Here is a 20,063-nt window from a genome sequence, read left to right as displayed (position 1 = left end):
TTAAGGCAGTCATAAAGTCTAGTACACCCCGGTAAAACATTTTATGGAAACAACAACACTAACCTCTTAGCTGCATTAGTTGACTACCTAATCAATTGTTTATAATGAACGTTCTAGTTCCATTAGTTGCCTCCCTTGGTTCGACAAAAGAAAAACGATTGACCCCCTCCTGCAACAATTGAATAAATGGCGAATCCGAAAGGAGGATTGCGTTTTACTAAGGAGCATATATCAGATGGGACTTTCACAACCAAATGTGCCATTCTTCTTAATTTATTATTATTATTATTATTATTATTATTATTATTATTCTTATACCCTTGATAACTGTTTATCTACTGTTCTAAATATGAAGTTGAAAGGGACTTATTTTTCATGTCCTTAAATAAGCAGCACTTAAATGTCCTCCATATGTTTCACAGACAAATGTTTTTGTGCATGGGAACACATTTGATATAATGTCAACATGAATATCGATGTTTCTGGCTGTATTTGAACAACCTCTCATTTTAAATTCTGATAATTCATGTGGTTGGAAAATATTCATGTTCACATAACTTATAAAGGCAGGAATTGTTTGTGTTTAGGACGTTGTTTGTGAATCAAATCCTGAGATCAAAGCGAAAAATACAGAAAACTTACAATTGTATAATAGAAAGTATACCTTTAGAATGACACAAAAGAATCAAACCCCACCGTGACCAATTGAAGAAATACTATGTATCCCAAAATTGATAGCAAATTGTATGACCTCTATTCATATACACCACAATTATTTTACAGGCTCATCTAAAGTTTAATTTTCGAGAACCAGCCTCCGTTTCCTTCCGGAGCAGGATATCAAGTTTGGAAACATGTAATCACTGGAAATGTGTAAATTTGCCTTTTAAGAGCACATATTGTACGGATTAACGAAAAATTGAAACAAAATAAATTCCATTTTTAATATGGCAATGTCATGTCAGAGGTCAAAACTTTTCGGCACTTTTGGGTGGGATCGCAGGGGTGGTTCAGTATGTATTTTTCACAGGGAGCGCAAAGAAGACCGCAAGCTGACTGTGGGATTTAGCAGCTAGTGAGGGCCAGGGAGACAAACACTCATTTTTGTCTGGGGGTGGGGAAGGGTGATGCCGGCGGTGGGGTGGGAAACACGGGGAGGCTTGTCCACCTGATCACTGTCGAACGTTCCAATGCTATATCATTACATGCCACATTGTTTTTCTTTTGCTTGTATCATGTCCTTGACAAATTGTTTTCTGTACCTTTAAATTCTCTACAATAATTGATACAGTGCCAAAGAAAAGAACTTAATATTTTACATGCATGTATCAACTTCTATATAGGATCTCAACAAAATACATGGCTTAAGGGTGAAAGTAATGTTACCTTGACCTTTTGTTATATTTCACTTTAGCTGCATGTACATTTGACATTTTATTATTGCTAGAACGGTGTAGAAGGTCCAAATTCGCACCAAAAAAGCCGTCATTGAAGCGTGAAAAGTAAATTACATTGACCCACATTTTATATATGAAATCAGATACATATTTACTGAATGTGCCTTTTATTTATATTTTTGTGCCTGAAGATAAATGATAATTTGATGTTATGAATTTAAAATTAAAAACAAAAAACAAAAACCAAATAAAAGTGATTAGCAGAGCGTGGTTTCGATCCACGGACCTCTGGGTTATGGGCCCAGCACGCTTCCACTGCGCCACTCTGCTGTTAGTTGTTATTGTTGTTGTTATAGGGTTTAACGCCATTTTTCAGCACAAGATAGGCTATACATGGCGGCCAGTATTAATGGTGGAGGAAGAACCCGGGAAAACCCCGGAAAGAACCACCGACCCACGAGAAGCTACCGGCAAGCTTTCTCACATGTCCACATTGGCCGAGCCCGAGACTCGAACCCACGCAGACAGAGGTGAGATGGCAGTGATCCGTGACGGAGAGCGCTTTAGACCACTCGGCCACTCGGCTCTGCTGTTAGAAAACATTGATTTTTATAACTTTAAAAAAAAATGGAACTGATATTCACTTATCTGATGTAATACTTACCGAAGTGATGAATACAACGAATGTTCGTACGAGTTTTTTCCCTTGCCTAACAATCCATTGATATGAACATGCTTGCTCACTAAGGGACCGACCATGTATTTGTTTCTGTTTATTGGGTGGGTAGGTGGGTAATGTTGAGTTTTCTCCCAGCCAGGAGAATTGTTTTAATTTACCTGAAGATATATATTTCTTCTTTTAAAGAATATCATGCACTAGGTTCTTTATGTGCACATCAGTTAGAGCTAGGATGGTTCGACGGTTAGAATTTTTTTCTGTCTGAAAAAGACATATATTGAATCGTGAATATCAGACAAAAGTTGTGTGTGGTTTAGGCCAGGTAGCTATAGATCACTCCCTACATAAATAGTGTACTCATCAAAATACACCGGACGAGGTGGCCGAGTGGTTAAGGCGATGGACTGCTAATCCATTGGGGTCTCCCCGCGTGGGTTCGAATCCCATCTTCGTCGATATACATTTTATCTGATGTGTAGAACTTTTAGTTATGACTACAAACCGTATTCATCAATATTGTAATGTGATATCGTCACGTCAGAAAGAAAACACGCCTAATGATGTCTCCATGATTTTTTTTGGTGGTTTGTGTCTTGAATGGACTGACGTTTTGTGCATGTTTGTGACAGGTTTGTGTATTGACCTGTTCCGGCTGCATCTTTATAATCGAGTTGTACTTTTTGTGCGTGTGGAACATTTTATCTCCCACAGGAGAAAAAAAAAACAACAACATTTCTTGGCATTGAAATAAAGTCCCAGTAGTGCTAACATGCATGCGGGAAGTGTAGCCAAATATCAATGCCGCGAATCGGCCGATTAGCAGAAACATTTAGGGTTGCGAGCAAGGCAAAAGGGATCAAGTTAAGGTTTGGGAGGGTAAGGGGTGAGTTGTTTCCAAAATTCCAAAACGGCACCAAAGCACACGCGTATGTGTCTGTTTACTAGAAGTGTGTGTAATACCCATTAAAACGATGGTCAAATTTTAAGTAACAGGAGACTGTACGTTTGTATACTCGGATAGTCTTGGACAACAATCTACAATTGCGGTTAATGTTAAGAAGGTCAAAGAAACTGATGTTATCAGAAGTGTAGAAGAAATGACGGGGAAAATGTTCGTTTATGTAGCTGTCCTTTCACCTGTTCATACTTTAAGTACCTGTGTACCAAACTGATTAAAATCAGATCTCCGCTGTTACCAAATGAAGATCTGACAGCGATCGCTTAGAAGGCATATTCTGGTACCTATGCTATTACCATAATTGCTAATTTTATCAACCAGTCAGATGAGGTCTAATATCTTTGCGTTTTGAGAAAGAGCACCGTGGGTGAAAAGGATGAATGTGTATCGAACGATTTGATTCACTTTCAGATTTTTTGAAAGTTGCATTTCCATTGGCTAATTTAATGGTCACCTGAATGTCATTCTTCAGTGGTCGTCGTCACATCTTCACGTAGGACAGCGGAGATCTGATTTTATCAGATTGGTGTCTATGTTGACCGGGGTATAGATATTCCTCTTCATATTCTTTCTAATTTCTACTTATTTCTTCTTCTAAAAGGTACACAGGTACATAAAGTATGAACATGTGAACGTAATACCTTCCAGATGTATAGCGCACAAGCAATGGACTCTCTCCAGTTCACTTATATTCTGAGGGCTAGGGTTAAATTAAGTTTCACAATAATACAACGTTCATGGAATCGCGGTAGTTTCATGGAAAATATAATTTGTGAGCCGACTAATTCCATACCTGTGTACTCCAATATTAATAAAACCAATAACGTACTTGCAAGTTTATCTTTAACCTCTTTAAGTTTTGTATATAATCTGCTATACTTAGACACGTTAACACCAAAATGTCTACATAACTGTTGTTTCTGGAGCACTCTCAAAATCCAAGAACCATTTTCACTTGTTTCGTTTGTAGTCAGACGACTTTTCGGTGAACACAACGATCTTAGGTTTCTAGAAGTTATATCCAAATGCCGACTTTATGGAGTGCACGTTGCATATAAAACAGTATCTGATCCACTAATACCGTGTGCAACAATTGTGGAGACCAATACGAGTTATAGCACTACCTTGGTAGGTAGTTACAATAGCTGCAATTGATCAACATAACAAACACATACGTATCGATGATATTGCTATTCGAGAGCTTCATAATTACAGTTGATAGCAATATTTACGATCTTTGGAGATCAAGAGAGAATGGTACTATGCGAACTATGGCAGTGCAGGATGGATTATATCTTAAATTCCTCCAAATTATATATTGGTATGCAAAATATTTTGTTATGCATGTACATCATTATGAGATCGATCCTAAAATAACTACATGCAACGAAGAAATTAGGCACTTACTTAAATTAGATAATGTTTGTAATGATGAATAGGTATGTAGAGTGAAATCTATTATTATTGAGGGAAAGAGTAAAATATTTTAGTGAACAACTCACTTAGTGGATAATGCAAAATATAAAAGTAAGAATTCTCGCTCCTATACAGTACGAAGAGAAAGAAAGAAAGTTTCCAAGAATTGTATAGATGTCAAGACAAAATGATTCTATTTTCTGTAAAATTTACCGCTAAAGATTCATTTGATATCAATACATAGGAAGAACTCGAACAACAATGAAGTGACTAAGAAATAAAATTGTTTTGAGGTGTTATACCGAGATTTTAATCCAGTTTGGTGATTGAAAGTGACGCAAATAGCAAATACTTTCCAAATCCTGAAAAATATCAACAAAAGCGAAATGTTATTAATGAATCCATTGATGACTTTGGCTCACTTGTTTCAAATGAAAATCAAATATTAAAATGCATTTATAAGTTTTATTGTATTTTGTAATTATCGAACACAGTTGATGAGAGTTGTAAAGAATCAGTTTTAATCTTGGTAAATTCATCCGTACCTGCTGATGATACGTATTTGAGTAGGGTCATACAAGGGTTGATAAAATACATGCAGCTATAAATATAATGTCTAAAATTAGATATTTTGGTCTGGTTAAATCGATAAAGTAGTTGTATTTTACAACGTTTTAAATTATGAATATGATAACCTGTTAGAGATTTTTCCTTCTTCAGATCGTTAACAAGGAATCAATTACGTCATGGGCAGTGAGATTTGATACAATATCATTTTTTACAACACCAAGAGCGACTAAAGAAGCTGGAAATATTGGCGACCTATGAGACTATTTAATGTAGATGATACTATTTTGACGAGGGTTATGGCTCATGGTTTGAAATGGGTATTACCCAAAATTATGCCTCTAATTCAGACATGCTCTATAATTTGAAGGGATATTGCTGATACAGCATTCACTGTAGGAGATGTCATTGCTATGACCTAGAGGGACAACATCGAGGGATATACCTTAAAAATTGATAAAAGCAACGTTTTTGACAGAGTCAAAAGTTTGTCTCATTCACATAAATTTTGGATTTGGTCAAATTTTTATTCAGCCGATATTAAAGACAGTGTTAAATGCAGTGTGCATCTAACACCATTCTTTCCGATTAAAACTTCTCTCTGATAAGGCTGTTCTCTATCGGTAATGCTATATATAATACCAGTTGAACGTTAAGGGTGATACTAGAGTGGCAAATGTATTTTTTCTAGTGAGTAAATGTTTCCAAAACAAAATACCCTACTCCAAAAGGAAACAGCGGCTGGTTTACGGACAATCAAGCTACTTAAAAGCGAGTAAAACATTTGTGCTATACATGAACAGAAGTCATACAATTTAGTATCACCTCTGTGTAATAAGTTTTAATTTTAGACAAAGTGTTATTCTAACTGAGCTCCAGCACTAGTTCCCAAAATTAAGATAACGTGATCACAATGTTGAAATTGGAGCTGTCTGCAGAATTCAACAGAGACTGCCTGATGAATTAAATAAAAGTTCCGTTTGTTTTCTTTATTCCCTTTTGAACCAGATCCTTTACAATATAAACCAAGTACAATAAATGATTGATTAATAGATTCTTTCTTTGCTAATGTCATGGTTGTACCATCGGCATGTTGAAAGACTTTACTTGTACTGCTAGACAATAGAAATAGAGCAACATTGACATAATAATTTATAATTATAGCGAGCCCTAAATGTTCCGCTTCAAATAAATATAGTATAGTTAGTATAGGGCAACTTTGGAGGACTGAATGTTTAATTGAAAAGGCTTTCATTAAATGCATTTAACACTGTTTCTAATTTCAATATAAAATATTTGTATCCATTAAATAAAACTGTCACCAAACCCGAATTGTCGTAAAAGAGATACCAGTATGAATGGTTGACTCTGTGAAAAGCTTTTTCTTGATCAGTTTCATCACCTCTTTCTTCACCATCTGCACCCTGTATTACTTCATCAACCTCGTGTTCATCATCTTCTACAACTTGAATCCCCAATCTATCTTCCTTTGTGGCAACGTCAGCAATTCGGTAATTAATTTCTTCAATTTAATCATTTAGCATGTAACATCTTTAGGCAGTTGTATTTCTTAAGTCATATTTCCCACATGAACACAAATAAAGAAAATTTCCACAATTGTCAGAGCTTGGCCTTTTGTACTTCCTAGGAACATGACGCTGTTTCCAACACTTGTGGCACACGAAATCTGTGCAATCTGTCATCATGCGACCCGGGTCAAGACAAAAAGAGCGCACCTTTACTTGATTATCATGCAATAACTTAACGAACTAATGGTCACTTACAGTTTGATGCTTCCGACTGTAGGGCTAAGATTTTATCTCTTTTGGAAAACTGTATTTTACATAATATTACAAATCTATGTTCTTAACCTAAGTAATAGAAAAGATGTAAAACCAGCAAGTATTGTAAAATGTAACAAATAATTTCTCTAGAATACGAAATAAAACATGAAATAACAAATAATAAATATTTAAAAAATAACAAACAATCAAAATTAAATATCCAAAACAAAAATGCGTCACGTCTGTCACACGATTTCTAGGGTAGTATCTATCCTGAATGGGAGATAGGAATTCCACTCCGTATTCTCTTATCTTGATACCTATCTCTTCGTCGGAAACGTGTGCAGGTAGGCGACGTATTTATACAATAATAGTGTCAGAATATGAGGAAGTACAGTCATAGTTATCACTGCCAATTCCACTTTAGATTATACTCTTTATTTGGCAACGTAACCTCATACAAATTTGAAACTTTCGGCACAACTACATAGAAAGACATTTTGTTTTTTCGTTGACTGATTGGATCGTGAAAGTTGTTATGTCCTAAGCATAGGTAGGGCGTATTTCTAAAGCTAGTCACATGATCACATCTATTCATTCCGCGCTGACGTAGATTTCTTGTGACCAGAGATTCATACTCCAAAACTCTCTTCAGTCAGTTTGTCTTTCGATGTCAATGCGTCTCACAAATAACTGAATGTCCAATTTGCCGTAATTATAGACAGGGTAGCTTGAATCGAACAACACATTGCAGATAGCTCTCGATCGGATTATGCAAAGTCACATATTGTTTCATTGAGAAAGACACATTTCCTTGTTTAAAATAATCCGATATCGAGTAGTAGAAAATAATTGATACATCTTATTTATGACAATGATATATGGGCGTGTTTGGGATTTAAGGCAGTCATAAAGTCTAGTACACCCCGGTAAAACATTTTATGGAAACAACAACACTAACCTCTTAGCTGCATTAGTTGACTACCTAATCAATTGTTTATAATGAACGTTCTAGTTCCATTAGTTGCCTCCCTTGGTTCGACAAAAGAAAAACGATTGACCCCCTCCTGCAACAATTGAATAAATGGCGAATCCGAAAGGAGGATTGCGTTTTACTAAGGAGCATATATCAGATGGGACTTTCACAACCAAATGTGCCATTCTTCTTAATTTATTATTATTATTATTATTATTATTATTATTATTATACCCTTGATAACTGTTTATCTACTGTTCTAAATATGAAGTTGAAAGGGACTTATTTTTCATGTCCTTAAATAAGCAGCACTTAAATGTCCTCCATATGTTTCACAGACAAATGTTTTTGTGCATGGGAACACATTTGATATAATGTCAACATGAATATCGATGTTTCTGGCTGTATTTGAACAACCTCTCATTTTAAATTCTGATAATTCATGTGGTTGGAAAATATTCATGTTCACATAACTTATAAAGGCAGGAATTGTTTGTGTTTAGGACGTTGTTTGTGAATCAAATCCTGAGATCAAAGCGAAAAATACAGAAAACTTACAATTGTATAATAGAAAGTATACCTTTAGAATGACACAAAAGAATCAAACCCCACCGTGACCAATTGAAGAAATACTATGTATCCCAAAATTGATAGCAAATTGTATGACCTCTATTCATATACACCACAATTATTTTACAGGCTCATCTAAAGTTTAATTTTCGAGAACCAGCCTCCGTTTCCTTCCGGAGCAGGATATCAAGTTTGGAAACATGTAATCACTGGAAATGTGTAAATTTGCCTTTTAAGAGCACATATTGTACGGATTAACGAAAAATTGAAACAAAATAAATTCCATTTTTAATATGGCAATGTCATGTCAGAGGTCAAAACTTTTCGGCACTTTTGGGTGGGATCGCAGGGGTGGTTCAGTATGTATTTTTCACAGGGAGCGCAAAGAAGACCGCAAGCTGACTGTGGGATTTAGCAGCTAGTGAGGGCCAGGGAGACAAACACTCATTTTTGTCTGGGGGTGGGGAAGGGTGATGCCGGCGGTGGGGTGGGAAACACGGGGAGGCTTGTCCACCTGATCACTGTCGAACGTTCCAATGCTATATCATTACATGCCACATTGTTTTTCTTTTGCTTGTATCATGTCCTTGACAAATTGTTTTCTGTACCTTTAAATTCTCTACAATAATTGATACAGTGCCAAAGAAAAGAACTTAATATTTTACATGCATGTATCAACTTCTATATAGGATCTCAACAAAATACATGGCTTAAGGGTGAAAGTAATGTTACCTTGACCTTTTGTTATATTTCACTTTAGCTGCATGTACATTTGACATTTTATTATTGCTAGAACGGTGTAGAAGGTCCAAATTCGCACCAAAAAAGCCGTCATTGAAGCGTGAAAAGTAAATTACATTGACCCACATTTTATATATGAAATCAGATACATATTTACTGAATGTGCCTTTTATTTATATTTTTGTGCCTGAAGATAAATGATAATTTGATGTTATGAATTTAAAATTAAAAACAAAAAACAAAAACCAAATAAAAGTGATTAGCAGAGCGTGGTTTCGATCCACGGACCTCTGGGTTATGGGCCCAGCACGCTTCCACTGCGCCACTCTGCTGTTAGTTGTTATTGTTGTTGTTATAGGGTTTAACGCCATTTTTCAGCACAAGATAGGCTATACATGGCGGCCAGTATTAATGGTGGAGGAAGAACCCGGGAAAACCCCGGAAAGAACCACCGACCCACGAGAAGCTACCGGCAAGCTTTCTCACATGTCCACATTGGCCGAGCCCGAGACTCGAACCCACGCAGACAGAGGTGAGATGGCAGTGATCCGTGACGGAGAGCGCTTTAGACCACTCGGCCACTCGGCTCTGCTGTTAGAAAACATTGATTTTTATAACTTTAAAAAAAAATGGAACTGATATTCACTTATCTGATGTAATACTTACCGAAGTGATGAATACAACGAATGTTCGTACGAGTTTTTTCCCTTGCCTAACAATCCATTGATATGAACATGCTTGCTCACTAAGGGACCGACCATGTATTTGTTTCTGTTTATTGGGTGGGTAGGTGGGTAATGTTGAGTTTTCTCCCAGCCAGGAGAATTGTTTTAATTTACCTGAAGATATATATTTCTTCTTTTAAAGAATATCATGCACTAGGTTCTTTATGTGCACATCAGTTAGAGCTAGGATGGTTCGATGGTTAGAATTTTTTTCTGTCTGAAAAAGACATATATTGAATCGTGAATATCAGACAAAAGTTGTGTGTGGTTTAGGCCAGGTAGCTATAGATCACTCCCTACATAAATAGTGTACTCATCAAAATACACCGGACGAGGTGGCCGAGTGGTTAAGGCGATGGACTGCTAATCCATTGGGGTCTCCCCGCGTGGGTTCGAATCCCATCTTCGTCGATATACATTTTATCTGATGTGTAGAACTTTTAGTTATGACTACAAACCGTATTCATCAATATTGTAATGTGATATCGTCACGTCAGAAAGAAAACACGCCTAATGATGTCTCCATGATTTTTTTTGGTGGTTTGTGTCTTGAATGGACTGACGTTTTGTGCATGTTTGTGACAGGTTTGTGTATTGACCTGTTCCGGCTGCATCTTTATAATCGAGTTGTACTTTTTGTGCGTGTGGAACATTTTATCTCCCACAGGAGAAAAAAAAAAACAACAACATTTCTTGGCATTGAAATAAAGTCCCAGTAGTGCTAACATGCATGCGGGAAGTGTAGCCAAATATCAATGCCGCGAATCGGCCGATTAGCAGAAACATTTAGGGTTGCGAGCAAGGCAAAAGGGATCAAGTTAAGGTTTGGGAGGGTAAGGGGTGAGTTGTTTCCAAAATTCCAAAACGGCACCAAAGCACACGCGTATGTGTCTGTTTACTAGAAGTGTGTGCAATATCCATTAAAACGATGGTCAAATTTTAAGTAACAGGAGACTGTACGTTTGTATACTCGGATAGTCTTGGACAACAATCTACAATTGCGGTTAATGTTAAGAAGGTCAAAGAAACTGATGTTATCAGAAGTGTAGAAGAAATGACGGGGAAAATGTTCGTTTATGTAGCTGTCCTTTCACCTGTTCATACTTTAAGTACCTGTGTACCAAACTGATTAAAATCAGATCTCCGCTGTTACCAAATGAAGATCTGACAGCGATCGCTTAGAAGGCATATTCTGGTACCTATGCTATTACCATAATTGCTAATTTTATCAACCAGTCAGATGAGGTCTAATATCTTTGCGTTTTGAGAAAGAGCACCGTGGGTGAAAAGGATGAATGTGTATCGAACGATTTGATTCACTTTCAGATTTTTTGAAAGTTGCATTTCCATTGGCTAATTTAATGGTCACCTGAATGTCATTCTTCAGTGGTCGTCGTCACATCTTCACGTAGGACAGCGGAGATCTGATTTTATCAGATTGGTGTCTATGTTGACCGGGGTATAGATATTCCTCTTCATATTCTTTCTAATTTCTACTTATTTCTTCTTCTAAAAGGTACACAGGTACATAAAGTATGAACATGTGAACGTAATACCTTCCAGATGTATAGCGCACAAGCAATGGACTCTCTCCAGTTCACTTATATTCTGAGGGCTAGGGTTAAATTAAGTTTCACAATAATACAACGTTCATGGAATCGCGGTAGTTTCATGGAAAATATAATTTGTGAGCCGACTAATTCCATACCTGTGTACTCCAATATTAATAAAACCAATAACGTACTTGCAAGTTTATCTTTAACCTCTTTAAGTTTTGTATATAATCTGCTATACTTAGACACGTTAACACCAAAATGTCTACATAACTGCTGTTTCTGGAGCACTCTCAAAATCCAAGAACCATTTTCACTTGTTTCGTTTGTAGTCAGACGACTTTTCGGTGAACACAACGATCTTAGGTTTCTAGAAGTTATATCCAAATGCCGACTTTATGGAGTGCACGTTGCATATAAAACAGTATCTGATCCACTAATACCGTGTGCAACAATTGTGGAGACCAATACGAGTTATAGCACTACCTTGGTAGGTGGTTACAATAGCTGCAATTGATCAACATAACAAACACATACGTATCGATGATATTGCTATTCGAGAGCTTCATAATTACAGTTGATAGCAATATTTACGATCTTTGGAGATCAAGAGAGAATGGTACTATGCGAACTATGGCAGTGCAGGATGGATTATATCTTAAATTCCTCCAAATTATATATTGGTATGCAAAATATTTTGTTATGCATGTACATCATTATGAGATCGATCCTAAAATAACTACATGCAACGAAGAAATTAGGCACTTACTTAAATTAGATAATGTTTGTAATGATGAATAGGTATGTAGAGTGAAATCTATTATTATTGAGGGAAAGAGTAAAATATTTTAGTGAACAACTCACTTAGTGGATAATGCAAAATATAAAAGTAAGAATTCTCGCTCCTATACAGTACGAAGAGAAAGAAAGAAAGTTTCCAAGAATTGTATAGATGTCAAGACAAAATGATTCTATTTTCTGTAAAATTTACCGCTAAAGATTCATTTGATATCAATACATAGGAAGAACTCGAACAACAATGAAGTGACTAAGAAATAAAATTGTTTTGAGGTGTTATACCGAGATTTTAATCCAGTTTGGTGATTGAAAGTGACGCAAATAGCAAATACTTTCCAAATCCTGAAAAATATCAACAAAAGCGAAATGTTATTAATGAATCCATTGATGACTTTGGCTCACTTGTTTCAAATGAAAATCAAATATTAAAATGCATTTATAAGTTTTATTGTATTTTGTAATTATCGAACACAGTTGATGAGAGTTGTAAAGAATCAGTTTTAATCTTGGTAAATTCATCCGTACCTGCTGATGATACGTATTTGAGTAGGGTCATACAAGGGTTGATAAAATACATGCAGCTATAAATATAATGTCTAAAATTAGATATTTTGGTCTGGTTAAATCGATAAAGTAGTTGTATTTTACAACGTTTTAAATTATGAATATGATAACCTGTTAGAGATTTTTTCTTCTTCAGATCGTTAACAAGGAATCAATTACGTCATGGACAGTGAGATTTGATACAATATCATTTTTTACAACACCAAGAGCGACTAAAGAAGCTGGAAATATTGGCGACCTATGAGACTATTTAATGTAGATGATACTATTTTGACGAGGGTTATGGCTCATGGTTTGAAATGGGTATTACCCAAAATTATGCCTCTAATTCAGACATGCTCTATAATTTGAAGGGATATTGCTGATACAGCATTCACTGTAGGAGATGTCATTGCTATGACCTAGAGGGACAACATCGAGGGATATACCTTAAAAATTGATAAAAGCAACGTTTTTGACAGAGTCAAAAGTTTGTCTCATTCACATAAATTTTGGATTTGGTCAAATTTTTATTCAGCCGATATTAAAGACAGTGTTAAATGCAGTGTGCATCTAACACCATTCTTTCCGATTAAAACTTCTCTCTGATAAGGCTGTTCTCTATCGGTAATGCTATATATAATACCAGTTGAACGTTAAGGGTGATACTAGAGTGGCAAATGTATTTTTTCTAGTGAGTAAATGTTTCCAAAACAAAATACCCTACTCCAAAAGGAAACAGCGGCTGGTTTACGGACAATCAAGCTACTTAAAAGCGAGTAAAACATTTGTGCTATACATGAACAGAAGTCATACAATTTAGTATCACCTCTGTGTAATAAGTTTTAATTTTAGACAAAGTGTTATTCTAACTGAGCTCCAGCACTAGTTCCCAAAATTAAGATAACGTGATCACAATGTTGAAATTGGAGCTGTCTGCAGAATTCAACAGAGACTGCCTGATGAATTAAATAAAAGTTCCGTTTGTTTTCTTTATTCCCTTTTGAACCAGATCCTTTACAATATAAACCAAGTACAATAAATGATTGATTAATAGATTCTTTCTTTGCTAATGTCATGGTTGTACCATCGGCATGTTGAAAGACTTTACTTGTACTGCTAGACAATAGAAATAGAGCAACATTGACATAATAATTTATAATTATAGCGAGCCCTAAATGTTCCGCTTCAAATAAATATAGTATAGTTAGTATAGGGCAACTTTGGAGGACTGAATGTTTAATTGAAAAGGCTTTCATTAAATGCATTTAACACTGTTTCTAATTTCAATATAAAATATTTGTATCCATTAAATAAAACTGTCACCAAACCCGAATTGTCGTAAAAGAGATACCAGTATGAATGGTTGACTCTGTGAAAAGCTTTTTCTTGATCAGTTTCATCACCTCTTTCTTCACCATCTGCACCCTGTATTACTTCATCAACCTCGTGTTCATCATCTTCTACAACTTGAATCCCCAATCTATCTTCCTTTGTGGCAACGTCAGCAATTCGGTAATTAATTTCTTCAATTTAATCATTTAGCATGTAACATCTTTAGGCAGTTGTATTTCTTAAGTCATATTTCCCACATGAACACAAATAAAGAAAATTTCCACAATTGTCAGAGCTTGGCCTTTTGTACTTCCTAGGAACATGACGCTGTTTCCAACACTTGTGGCACACGAAATCTGTGCAATCTGTCATCATGCGACCCGGGTCAAGACAAAAAGAGCGCACCTTTACTTGATTATCATGCAATAACTTAACGAACTAATGGTCACTTACAGTTTGATGCTTCCGACTGTAGGGCTAAGATTTTATCTCTTTTGGAAAACTGTATTTTACATAATATTACAAATCTATGTTCTTAACCTAAGTAATAGAAAAGATGTAAAACCAGCAAGTATTGTAAAATGTAACAAATAATTTCTCTAGAATACGAAATAAAACATGAAATAACAAATAATAAATATTTAAAAAATAACAAACAATCAAAATTAAATATCCAAAACAAAAATGCGTCACGTCTGTCACACGATTTCTAGGGTAGTATCTATCCTGAATGGGAGATAGGAATTCCACTCCGTATTCTCTTATCTTGATACCTATCTCTTCGTCGGAAACGTGTGCAGGTAGGCGACGTATTTATACAATAATAGTGTCAGAATATGAGGAAGTACAGTCATAGTTATCACTGCCAATTCCACTTTAGATTATACTCTTTATTTGGCAACGTAACCTCATACAAATTTGAAACTTTCGGCACAACTACATAGAAAGACATTTTGTTTTTTCGTTGACTGATTGGATCGTGAAAGTTGTTATGTCCTAAGCATAGGTAGGGCGTATTTCTAAAGCTAGTCACATGATCACATCTATTCATTCCGCGCTGACGTAGATTTCTTGTGACCAGAGATTCATACTCCAAAACTCTCTTCAGTCAGTTTGTCTTTCGATGTCAATGCGTCTCACAAATAACTGAATGTCCAATTTGCCGTAATTATAGACAGGGTAGCTTGAATCGAACAACACATTGCAGATAGCTCTCGATCGGATTATGCAAAGTCACATATTGTTTCATTGAGAAAGACACATTTCCTTGTTTAAAATAATCCGATATCGAGTAGTAGAAAATAATTGATACATCTTATTTATGACAATGATATATGGGCGTGTTTGGGATTTAAGGCAGTCATAAAGTCTAGTACACCCCGGTAAAACATTTTATGGAAACAACAACACTAACCTCTTAGCTGCATTAGTTGACTACCTAATCAATTGTTTATAATGAACGTTCTAGTTCCATTAGTTGCCTCCCTTGGTTCGACAAAAGAAAAACGATTGACCCCCTCCTGCAACAATTGAATAAATGGCGAATCCGAAAGGAGGATTGCGTTTTACTAAGGAGCATATATCAGATGGGACTTTCACAACCAAATGTGCCATTCTTCTTAATTTATTATTATTATTATTATTATTATTATTATTATACCCTTGATAACTGTTTATCTACTGTTCTAAATATGAAGTTGAAAGGGACTTATTTTTCATGTCCTTAAATAAGCAGCACTTAAATGTCCTCCATATGTTTCACAGACAAATGTTTTTGTGCATGGGAACACATTTGATATAATGTCAACATGAATATCGATGTTTCTGGCTGTATTTGAACAACCTCTCATTTTAAATTCTGATAATTCATGTGGTTGGAAAATATTCATGTTCACATAACTTATAAAGGCAGGAATTGTTTGTGTTTAGGACGTTGTTTGTGAATCAAATCCTGAGATCAAAGCGAAAAATACAGAAAACTTACAATTGTATAATAGAAAGTATACCTTTAGAATGACACAAAAGAATCAAACCCCACCGTGACCAATTGAAGAAATACTATGTATCCCAAAATTGATAGCAAATTGTATGACCTCTATTCATATACACCACAATTATTTTACAGGCTCATCTAAAGTTTAATTTTCGAGAACCAGCCTCCGTTTCCTTCCGGAGCAGGATATCAAGTTTGGAAACATGTAATCACTGGAAATGTGTAAATTTGCCTTTTAAGAGCACATATTGTACGGATTAACGAAAAATTGAAACAAAATAAATTCCATTTTTAATATGGCAATGTCATGTCAGAGGTCAAAACTTTTCGGCACTTTTGGGTGGGATCGCAGGGGTGGTTCAGTATGTATTTTTCACAGGGAGCGCAAAGAAGACCGCAAGCTGACTGTGGGATTTAGCAGCTAGTGAGGGCCAGGGAGACAAACACTCATTTTTGTCTGGGGGTGGGGAAGGGTGATGCCGGCGGTGGGGTGGGAAACACGGGGAGGCTTGTCCACCTGATCACTGTCGAACGTTCCAATGCTATATCATTACATGCCACATTGTTTTTCTTTTGCTTGTATCATGTCCTTGACAAATTGTTTTCTGTACCTTTAAATTCTCTACAATAATTGATACAGTGCCAAAGAAAAGAACTTAATATTTTACATGCATGTATCAACTTCTATATAGGATCTCAACAAAATACATGGCTTAAGGGTGAAAGTAATGTTACCTTGACCTTTTGTTATATTTCACTTTAGCTGCATGTACATTTGACATTTTATTATTGCTAGAACGGTGTAGAAGGTCCAAATTCGCACCAAAAAAGCCGTCATTGAAGCGTGAAAAGTAAATTACATTGACCCACATTTTATATATGAAATCAGATACATATTTACTGAATGTGCCTTTTATTTATATTTTTGTGCCTGAAGATAAATGATAATTTGATGTTATGAATTTAAAATTAAAAACAAAAAACAAAAACCAAATAAAAGTGATTAGCAGAGCGTGGTTTCGATCCACGGACCTCTGGGTTATGGGCCCAGCACGCTTCCACTGCGCCACTCTGCTGTTAGTTGTTATTGTTGTTGTTATATGGTTTAACGCCATTTTTCAGCACAAGATAGGCTATACATGGCGGCCAGTATTAATGGTGGAGGAAGAACCCGGGAAAACCCCGGAAAGAACCACCGACCCACGAGAAGCTACCGGCAAGCTTTCTCACATGTCCACATTGGCCGAGCCCGAGACTCGAACCCACGCAGACAGAGGTGAGATGGCAGTGATCCGTGACGGAGAGCGCTTTAGACCACTCGGCCACTCGGCTCTGCTGTTAGAAAACATTGATTTTTATAACTTTAAAAAAAAATGGAACTGATATTCACTTATCTGATGTAATACTTACCGAAGTGATGAATACAACGAATGTTCGTACGAGTTTTTTCCCTTGCCTAACAATCCATTGATATGAACATGCTTGCTCACTAAGGGACCGACCATGTATTTGTTTCTGTTTATTGGGTGGGTAGGTGGGTAATGTTGAGTTTTCTCCCAGCCAGGAGAATTGTTTTAATTTACCTGAAGATATATATTTCTTCTTTTAAAGAATATCATGCACTAGGTTCTTTATGTGCACATCAGTTAGAGCTAGGATGGTTCGATGGTTAGAATTTTTTTCTGTCTGAAAAAGACATATATTGAATCGTGAATATCAGACAAAAGTTGTGTGTGGTTTAGGCCAGGTAGCTATAGATCACTCCCTACATAAATAGTGTACTCATCAAAATACACCGGACGAGGTGGCCGAGTGGTTAAGGCGATGGACTGCTAATCCATTGGGGTCTCCCCGCGTGGGTTCGAATCCCATCTTCGTCGATATACATTTTATCTGATGTGTAGAACTTTTAGTTATGACTACAAACCGTATTCATCAATATTGTAATGTGATATCGTCACGTCAGAAAGAAAACACGCCTAATGATGTCTCCATGATTTTTTTTGGTGGTTTGTGTCTTGAATGGACTGACGTTTTGTGCATGTTTGTGACAGGTTTGTGTATTGACCTGTTCCGGCTGCATCTTTATAATCGAGTTGTACTTTTTGTGCGTGTGGAACATTTTATCTCCCACAGGAGAAAAAAAAAAACAACAACATTTCTTGGCATTGAAATAAAGTCCCAGTAGTGCTAACATGCATGCGGGAAGTGTAGCCAAATATCAATGCCGCGAATCGGCCGATTAGCAGAAACATTTAGGGTTGCGAGCAAGGCAAAAGGGATCAAGTTAAGGTTTGGGAGGGTAAGGGGTGAGTTGTTTCCAAAATTCCAAAACGGCACCAAAGCACACGCGTATGTGTCTGTTTACTAGAAGTGTGTGCAATATCCATTAAAACGATGGTCAAATTTTAAGTAACAGGAGACTGTACGTTTGTATACTCGGATAGTCTTGGACAACAATCTACAATTGCGGTTAATGTTAAGAAGGTCAAAGAAACTGATGTTATCAGAAGTGTAGAAGAAATGACGGGGAAAATGTTCGTTTATGTAGCTGTCCTTTCACCTGTTCATACTTTAAGTACCTGTGTACCAAACTGATTAAAATCAAATCTCCGCTGTTACCAAATGAAGATCTGACAGCCATCGCTTAGAAGGCATATTCTGGTACCTATGCTATTACCATAATTGCTAATTTTATCAACCAGTCAGATGAGGTCTAATATCTTTGCGTTTTGAGAAAGAGCACCGTGGGTGAAAAGGATGAATGTGTATCGAACGATTTGATTCACTTTCAGATTTTTTGAAAGTTGCATTTCCATTGGCTAATTTAATGGTCACCTGAATGTCATTCTTCAGTGGTCGTCGTCACATCTTCACGTAGGACAGCGGAGATCTGATTTTATCAGATTGGTGTCTATGTTGACCGGGGTATAGATATTCCTCTTCATATTCTTTCTAATTTCTACTTATTTCTTCTTCTAAAAGGTACACAGGTACATAAAGTATGAACATGTGAACGTAATACCTTCCAGATGTATAGCGCACAAGCAATGGACTCTCTCCAGTTCACTTATATTCTGAGGGCTAGGGTTAAATTAAGTTTCACAATAATACAACGTTCATGGAATCGCGGTAGTTTCATGGAAAATATAATTTGTGAGCCGACTAATTCCATACCTGTGTACTCCAATATTAATAAAACCAATAACGTACTTGCAAGTTTATCTTTAACCTCTTTAAGTTTTGTATATAATCTGCTATACTTAGACACGTTAACACCAAAATGTCTACATAACTGCTGTTTCTGGAGCACTCTCAAAATCCAAGAACCATTTTCACTTGTTTCGTTTGTAGTCAGACGACTTTTCGGTGAACACAACGATCTTAGGTTTCTAGAAGTTATATCCAAATGCCGACTTTATGGAGTGCACGTTGCATATAAAACAGTATCTGATCCACTAATACCGTGTGCAACAATTGTGGAGACCAATACGAGTTATAGCACTACCTTGGTAGGTGGTTACAATAGCTGCAATTGATCAACATAACAAACACATACGTATCGATGATATTGCTATTCGAGAGCTTCATAATTACAGTTGATAGCAATATTTACGATCTTTGGAGATCAAGAGAGAATGGTACTATGCGAACTATGGCAGTGCAGGATGGATTATATCTTAAATTCCTCCAAATTATATATTGGTATGCAAAATATTTTGTTATGCATGTACATCATTATGAGATCGATCCTAAAATAACTACATGCAACGAAGAAATTAGGCACTTACTTAAATTAGATAATGTTTGTAATGATGAATAGGTATGTAGAGTGAAATCTATTATTATTGAGGGAAAGAGTAAAATATTTTAGTGAACAACTCACTTAGTGGATAATGCAAAATATAAAAGTAAGAATTCTCGCTCCTATACAGTACGAAGAGAAAGAAAGAAAGTTTCCAAGAATTGTATAGATGTCAAGACAAAATGATTCTATTTTCTGTAAAATTTACCGCTAAAGATTCATT

General features: G+C 36.2%; 6 non-coding genes across 6 annotated transcripts; 3 read left to right on the top strand and 3 right to left on the bottom strand.

Moving 5' to 3' along the window:
- Positions 1 to 1,655: 1,655 nt before the first annotated feature.
- Positions 1,656 to 1,727, bottom strand: Trnam-cau (transfer RNA methionine (anticodon CAU)). The gene has a single exon. It is a non-coding gene; the product is annotated as a tRNA-Met (tRNA).
- A 722-nt stretch (positions 1,728 to 2,449) lies between these two features.
- On the top strand, positions 2,450 to 2,531 carry Trnas-gcu (transfer RNA serine (anticodon GCU)). The gene has a single exon. It is a non-coding gene; the product is annotated as a tRNA-Ser (tRNA).
- A 6,817-nt stretch (positions 2,532 to 9,348) lies between these two features.
- Trnam-cau (transfer RNA methionine (anticodon CAU)) lies at positions 9,349 to 9,420 on the bottom strand. The gene has a single exon. It is a non-coding gene; the product is annotated as a tRNA-Met (tRNA).
- Positions 9,421 to 10,142: 722 nt separating this feature from the next.
- On the top strand, positions 10,143 to 10,224 carry Trnas-gcu (transfer RNA serine (anticodon GCU)). Its single transcript has one exon. It is a non-coding gene; the product is annotated as a tRNA-Ser (tRNA).
- A 6,815-nt stretch (positions 10,225 to 17,039) lies between these two features.
- Trnam-cau (transfer RNA methionine (anticodon CAU)) lies at positions 17,040 to 17,111 on the bottom strand. Its single transcript has one exon. It is a non-coding gene; the product is annotated as a tRNA-Met (tRNA).
- A 722-nt stretch (positions 17,112 to 17,833) lies between these two features.
- Positions 17,834 to 17,915, top strand: Trnas-gcu (transfer RNA serine (anticodon GCU)). Its single transcript has one exon. It is a non-coding gene; the product is annotated as a tRNA-Ser (tRNA).
- Positions 17,916 to 20,063: the final 2,148 nt, after the last annotated feature.

This window comes from Sinohyriopsis cumingii, unplaced genomic scaffold, assembly GCF_028554795.1.
Source record: "Sinohyriopsis cumingii isolate HCF-2022 unplaced genomic scaffold, ASM2855479v2 utg000646l, whole genome shotgun sequence".
Classification (NCBI taxonomy): Eukaryota; Metazoa; Mollusca; class Bivalvia; order Unionida; family Unionidae; genus Sinohyriopsis; species Sinohyriopsis cumingii.
This window is presented reverse-complemented; position numbering and strand designations above follow the sequence as displayed.